The sequence below is a fragment of the Mytilus edulis genome, chromosome 4, assembly GCF_963676685.1.
Source record: "Mytilus edulis chromosome 4, xbMytEdul2.2, whole genome shotgun sequence".
Classification (NCBI taxonomy): Eukaryota; Metazoa; Mollusca; class Bivalvia; order Mytilida; family Mytilidae; genus Mytilus; species Mytilus edulis.
This window is the reverse complement of record NC_092347.1, coordinates 64,266,687-64,274,420: the sequence shown is the minus strand read 5'-3', so window position 1 is coordinate 64,274,420 and position 7,734 is coordinate 64,266,687. Positions and strand designations below refer to the sequence as shown.

At 32.3% G+C, this 7,734-nt stretch overlaps 1 long non-coding RNA gene across 1 annotated transcript; it reads right to left on the bottom strand.

Moving 5' to 3' along the window:
* Positions 1–4,113: 4,113 nt before the first annotated feature.
* Positions 4,114–6,705, bottom strand: LOC139520230 (uncharacterized). Its single transcript, XR_011663841.1, has 3 exons — positions 6,467–6,705; positions 4,848–5,039; positions 4,114–4,389 (listed from the first exon to the last, which is right to left on the bottom strand). It is a non-coding gene; the product is annotated as an uncharacterized lncRNA (long non-coding RNA).
* Positions 6,706–7,734: the final 1,029 nt, after the last annotated feature.

Sequence of the window (7,734 nt, the reverse complement as noted above, 5' to 3'; positions counted from 1 at the left end):
CCAGTATTATGTAAGTTTTAATTATTCTGATCATCCTGATTATAAGCAATTTAATGTATTTTATATCTGTATACCTGAAATATGAAGCCAACCTGTCGTTCGTGTAACCGATGACCCCGCATGTTGTGTTGTTGCTGGTCCCCTGGTTATCGGGTCTGCTGCTCAATTAAAAAAAACTAGTATATAATCAATTCAGCACATCATTTCAAAACACCAATTTTCTACGAACTACATTTTAAGTTAATTTACGTCCCCTCCTTCTCAAGTGAGGGCTTGCAATCTATAAGCTAGACATAATGTAACTAACAGGTAAGAGACCACTTTATCTAAACTTGTAACCTTCCCTCAATCCTCTTGCTAGCGAAACTTAGACTTAGTATCCATCAGGATAAAAGGTGTTTTCCTATATCATTGTTATTTATTACAATGTCCTGTTTATGAAAATCTACTTTAGTTTCCATGTTCTTTTTTTTTTTTTGGGGGGGGGGGGTCCCTCTCTACAGATTATTACGTAACATATATGTTTCAAAAGAAGGCTGGACAAGTCATGGTGTAGTGCACCTTCTGTTGTTGTAGACAAAGACTGCATTCTCCAAAGTCGAATGTATATTGAATTTTAATAGATGATATATTAGGTACTAGTATGATATATGCGTGTATAGTACCAATACAATGTTTTAAAAAAAATGTCTTAAGCGTTCGAAACGGGCCAGTATCTTTAAATTTTGTTTAGCTCAAATTCAAAGTGAGTACAAAAAGGGGGGTGAAAATTTTGCTGAGACGTCAATTTTCATTTAATCTTAATGGATTTTCCAAGTAAAACAAAACCAGGAATGCATGATCCTACTACTGTACTGCAACAACATAGATTTCGGTTTACTTTTACATATGAAGGTTTGTTTAATTTGGTGGTATTTAGACTTGTAATTCAACTTACTTGGAACATGTATCCATTTTTCAGCTGTTGTTACCCTTTGAGATCTAGCTCCTACTGTTAGTAATGTAGTTCTTGCTTCTGAACCTAGTAAATCAAAGCATAATGACGGGAAAAAAAATCCCACAATGATTCATTTACGCGGAACGCATATAAAACCACAGGTTTAAAAACACTAGAGACCGGAAGCTTAACGTTTTTGCTATTCATCAACAACGAAAAAGCTTCATATCGAAAGAAAAGTTATAATTTGGAAATATGATATCGACGAAAAAAGTGCCAATATCTTAAAATAAAACACTGTTATTAATTTGTGCATGTCGAATTATCCTGAAAAAAATTCGAGAACACATATTCTTTTATTATACTGCACGTTAAAATGCCATATTTTGATTGGCTGATACGAGGGTGTTAATTTACTCTATCACATGGCTGAGAGGGTAACATTTTTTAAAATGTTACCCTCTTGTCTAGACCAATCAAAAATCGATAGTTTAAAGAACACTGAATTTAATTTACATCAAGTATTTTTAATACAATGCTAAAGTTCTACGTTTTGGCTCAGATTTTATTATTTGATTGTCAAAATAAAAAAAAAAATCATATTGTTTAACTTTTTTTTTTCTTTTTTTCTAATACCCGTAACGTTGTTATGTACGTGATGTCATAGAAAATACTTTTAAAATAAAATTCATCTGTAAAAGACTATAATGAAAGGACATTCAGTCTAATAAATTAAATAACACATAGCTGAGAGGGTGATAGAGCAGATTGGTACCCCCGATAAAGCATTGTCAACCTTGGCTTCGCCGCAGTGGACAATGTTTTCTCGGGGTAACAATCTGCTATACCACCATCTCAGCTATGTGTTATTTATATAATATCATATATTGCATGTAGAAGTATATATATATATTAAATTGCATTTATTATTACGGTACTAGAATTGCATGTAAAAGTATATATGCAGTAAATGTCCAAAATGCAGACAAGTTACAATAGGGATTTCAATCCATCGATGAGGTTAAGTATACTTTATTTCGTTTGGAATATACCTTTATAACTAATGCCACACAAACTCTGCAAATTATATGAGAACTGTGTACACATGACCAAGTTGTTTTCTCCACAGAAACATTGGTTAACTCCATCTGGTGAAGCAAATGATGCACCAACTTCATATTGTTTCCCGCCATAGTTGCAGTTTCCTGGTGAAGAAGAAAAACATATGGCATTTTAACGTGCAGTATAATAAAAGAATTTATTCTGATTTAGAGTAATTTCTCGCATTTTGATTGGCTGATATTGTCCTAATAAATGTCAGTACAATTTTTTATCACGTCAATTGGAATAAGACTATTTACCGGATTTGTTATCACATAAGCAACACGACGGGTGCCACATGTGGAGCAGGATCTGCTTACCCTTCCGGAGCACCTGAGATCACCCCTAGATTTTTGGTGGGGTCGTGTTGTTTATTCTTTAGTTTTCTATGTTGTGTCGTGTGTGCTGTTGTTTGTTTGTCTTTTTCATTTTTAGCCATGGCGTTGTCAGTTTGTTTTAGATTTATGAGTTTGACTGTCCCTTTGGTATCTTTCGTCCCTCTTTTGGAATTATCTCCCTTATTTATTACGTCAATTGGAATTATCTCCCTTATACCATTGACCTAATAAAAAAAATAAAAAATTGAGTTGCTTTATAGTCATAATATTTTTAATTTTTCAGTTTTAGATTAAATATCTAAAACGTATTATTGATATTGTCCTAAAATTGAATTTGAATATAATAATATGTAATATAACAAAATCAATTCGTTACACAGTGTTCAATTGTCCTAATACGGAATTTATCGGGTGCAATAAAATTCATATCGGGTTTGGCTTCGCCTCACCCGATATGAATTTTATTGACCCGATAACTTCTCGTATTAGGACAATTGCACACTGTGTAACTAATAATGTGTTCAAAGTTTACAGCCACTTGTATGAAGTATCATTTTGTACAATCATTTGCTTAGTCCGAACATCCAAATACCTTTATACTTTGTTGATGGGTTGCTGTCCTGTGACTTATAAATCATCCCTTCTTTTATTCATATTCAAATGGTTTGAACGCTACTTATAGTTAATATATCTCTGCGTTTTATGGAACATTTTAAAAGTCCTAAACATATAAATGAAAACACTTATTAGTTACCATACACATGTTCTATACCTTGACAATAGGCTTTACAGATACTTTGCTCATTTAACTTCGGATTGTGACAACTTGGTGTGGCACAGGTCCATTCCTTACACACTGTACTGGTACCGTGTGGCACACATATGCGGTTAATACTAGGGGTTGTATCGCTTCCAGTGTAATGTTTGCAATCATTTTGAACTGTAAAAAACAATCATTTACTGAACGATTCAATAAATTAAATGGCAAAAACAAAAAACAAAAAGAACTTAAAAAATCATACAGCAAGAGCGAATAATCAAAACTTAAAAACCAGTCTTTGTAAGAATCAGGCAATTTAAGTAAAAATTAAAACATGATTAGAAAAAACCCACCGAGCTAATCATGCTATTTAATACTAACCATCATCCTGAGTTAAAAATAATTGGTCTTTTGTTTGTGTGTGTCTGGTAATATCAAATAACTTGGTTAGAAAATTGGTTAGAATGATAGCAAATTACAGAGTTATCTCCCCTTATTTGTTAATTTCTAGTGCATTTCAACCAAATTGTATCTTCTATTACCAGAACAGAAAATGGAAATGAATGTTATTTTTGTGCATAACTACATATTATGAACTGAAATCAATGTCAAATTGGGTGGGTTTTTTTAGTCATGTTTTCACCACTGTCTGATTTTTAGGCAGACTGGCACTGAAAACCCAAATGTATCTATCACTATATATATTTATAAAAACCATACACATAATAATGACTTGTGTCTTATTATATACAGACTTTAGTTATGTGTTTAAAATAAACTGAAATTATAAGAACTATCCATTCATGTTGTCTTTTGTCTATGTTTCTATTTTCATTAAATCGCCATATTTCAACTTTAATTCATAAAACCATCACATTTTGAAAAAAAAATAGCAAAAGTAAACTGAATGGAAAAAACCTTTTTTACAACACATTGAATTAACGTAATCGAAAATGTTTTGATCTAGATACCTTCTATTGATGACGTTGGTGTTGTAGCCCGTTGTTTGGGTGTTAATGTGCTCGATCTCATCGTTGTTGTCCGTGATGTCGATAATAACGTTCCAAGTCTCGTGGTTGAGAAGAAATTATCAGTATGTTGCTGTTTCTTAGAATTGCAAAGATTTTCTAAGGTCAGGTACTGGTGAGTACAAAGTATCACATTGTTGTCACCACACCAACATGTATCTTGACCATACGGTGAAGGGAATGGCTTTCCTTGTATGTGTTCTTTCCCGCCATAATTGCAGGTACCTGATATTGAAATAAAATGACATAATTGCCAACCGAAGATGTTCGTTACTCTGTTTCAATGAAATAAGCTTTTTAAAGACTGTTATAATTTGATAGTCTAAATATAAAGGAACTAAAAGCAGAACAAAACGAAGGGTCCATGTGCTTGTTTTCAAGAAATAAGCCATTGAAAATTTGGTGGAAACTTTTTCGCAATAATTATTTCATATGTGCAACTTTTTACTTTCAAAAACTAAGAAACATTAACAAAGATTATGTAAAATTTTTCAAAATGATTTTTTAAAGAAAATGTAATAAAATTATGAAAAGAAAAGCAGCCTGAGATTTTATATGTTTAAACCCTAGAATGTAAAGATTACAAGAATATTTTTTTTTTCAAGATGTGAGCTCGTTCTCAAATTATTTATTAGACGAGGAACGAAATAAACCGATTGTCAAACTCAAAATAGTACTCTTACCTTTACAGTATAGACCACACTCTACAAACTGGTTCACCTCTGGGTTGCTACAGCTTGGTTTGGCACATGTCCATTCCTTGCACAATGTATCTGTTCCTTCTGATAGACAAAGCCTACCTATACCACAGATTTTTGGGATTGTTTCATTTTCCTTGTAACGTGTACAATTATCTCCCAATATAACGAGATCGCCTAAAAAAAGTTTTATTTTAGTGTTCACATTACAAAACAATTTAGAATTATTAAATATTGATTTGATTAAAAAAGGGAAAGATAAATCCATTATAATTATGATCATAAGCCTGTCATAATTTCAGGAAATAATGATTCTTCTGATAGACAAAGCCTACCTATACCACAGATTTTTGGTATGTTTCATTTTCCTTGTAACGTGTACAATTATCTCCCAATACAACGAGATCGCCTAAAAGAAGTTTTATTATTTGAGTGTTCACATTACAAAACAATTTAGAATTATTAAATATTGATTTGATTAAAAAAGGGAAAGATAAATCCATTATAATTATGATCATAAGCCTGTCATAATTTCAGGAAATAATGATTCTTTTGCTAGATGTAATTTGTCTTCAGCCAAGGGATAATGGGGGAAATGACAGGTTATTTTTGAGTCTCAGCTAAAAAGTAAAATCACAAAAATACTGAACTCCGAGAAAAATTCAAAACGGAAAGTCCCTAATCAATGTCCTTACATTTTTTCAGACACGAGACGATTTAGAGGTTGACTTACACTGTCATTATTTGCAGAACGACCGTATCCAGTGTAAAATATTGGGACTGGGCTCGGCATCATACGGGACAGCATATTTGTGCTTGCTTAATGCTCAGTGGCAAATATTTCAAGCATATTCATCCACAAACGTCACAACCATCGTATTTAGAAATACATGTATGCAACGTAACGAATTTATAAAGTGATAAAGTTTTTTTCCGATGTACTGTTTGATTGTGAACAGTTATATTACCTGTATCGTGTTGCTGCAAAATAAAAGAGGAAGTGAGGGTAACTTTCAAATTTTAGGGAAATAATAATTGACGATATTTGTTGCTGACTTTGCAAAAAGGAAACAATTTGCTGCCCCTATATGATACCAATCCCAGTCACCATATTGGTAATGGAGTAATTGGACACGGCGTATTTTTCTAAAGATACGGAGATGTGGTATAATATCCAATTGGACAGCTTTGCAAAACAGTTTGAATGAAGTGGATGTAAGGAATTATATGCAACCGTACGGTCTTCGACAATTAGAAAAACCCAAAGTCGGCATAAAAATCCTTGGCAGGAAAAACTATGAAACAATTCAATTGAAAAAACTGACGATGTAGTTTATAACAAAACAATTTACGAAAAACAAATATGACAGCCATGAACCAACGACAATAAATGAACTACAGGCTCCTGATTTGGGACACGCACATACAGATTTCAGGTCTTTGTATCTGAAATTGCTTATTAATCAATAACTATTCGTATAATTTTTTGGCACACGATTGAAAATAAAGTAAAACTCAATTTATTAATAAGTGTCAATGAATTTTTTTTAATAAAATTAACAGGCACAATATCTAATTGAAATCAACATTATCAAGCCACTCACCAAAACCAGCAAAAGCCGACAGCATAACGAAGGAAGTAAGTATGGTTTGCATTCTTTGAACTTTGGTGGATAGTTGTATCATTGGCAATCATCTACCAAATCTCCTTATTTTTATATTACTTGAACCGGAGCTGTTCGTCAAAATGGAAAGGACACACATATGATTTTTGGCCAATAAAAGGCATTCATGATATATATTGGCTTAAAGCGCATTAACCAGGTTTAACATTGAATGAAACATGCATGAATCATCACATGCTCAAACCGTGCTTTCAACAATTTTTCATATTATCATTGGATAAGATAATTTATAGATTATAATGTTAAACAGGAAAAGTAAATAAAGCGAAATATTAGAATGATAGTAAGCGGATATTATACTTAAAATGTGTCAAAAGTTAACAGTTACAATACATAAATTGAAAATGGAAACGCACTCGACTACCTATTGAATTGATGTTCCAAATAAAGGGGAATTTTCAGGGATATTCTTTATGAGATGAATTCAATGATTGATGACAAATATGAACATAAAAGATAGATAATGAAAAATATTTTTGTTTCGACTTACAACATCACAATAGAATACAAGGTCTGCAGTCACCATTTGACGTCCGTTTTTCATCCAGCATCTGTCAACTTTTCAAGTGAATCTACATTTTAATAAGAAATTATTTGGATAATTGGCTAATTTAAGCCACCCAAAAATTCCTGCACTTTCTTTCTGAACAGTCCGATGACCCGGCACGAGTGTAGTTTATAAATTCGCATGTTAAGAAAGAATTGAACCAAAAGTGTTGATCCTTTTCTTGCAGTTATGCCGCAAACAAAAACACAAGACGAAGGGAAATGGTTTCAATGCGAGCCAACTTTCTTTAAATAAGAAAATTAGTTATATTTAGGATTCAAACATATAAATGGCTTTGCTAGTTCAAATGATTTGGTTAGATTTTTTGCTTTTATATAATAACTATTATCCCCAATCATCCAATTGAAGGTTGTACCTGATTTATTTTTATTAATATCCTTAAATTGATTTCTTTTTGCTCAAAATACCTGATAATGATTGTATTTGTTCGTAGATCTTCAAAAATAGTTCAAGTTATGCTACATAACCAAAATCAAAATATCCTCACATGCAATATATGACAAGAACAAATAATATTGGTATCATCCTGATACAAAAGATTTAACATGAGCACCGTGGACATTTTAAGATATAGCAAGGACTGAACCCAAAATTTAGAAGCTTTGGCTACAGAGTCGAT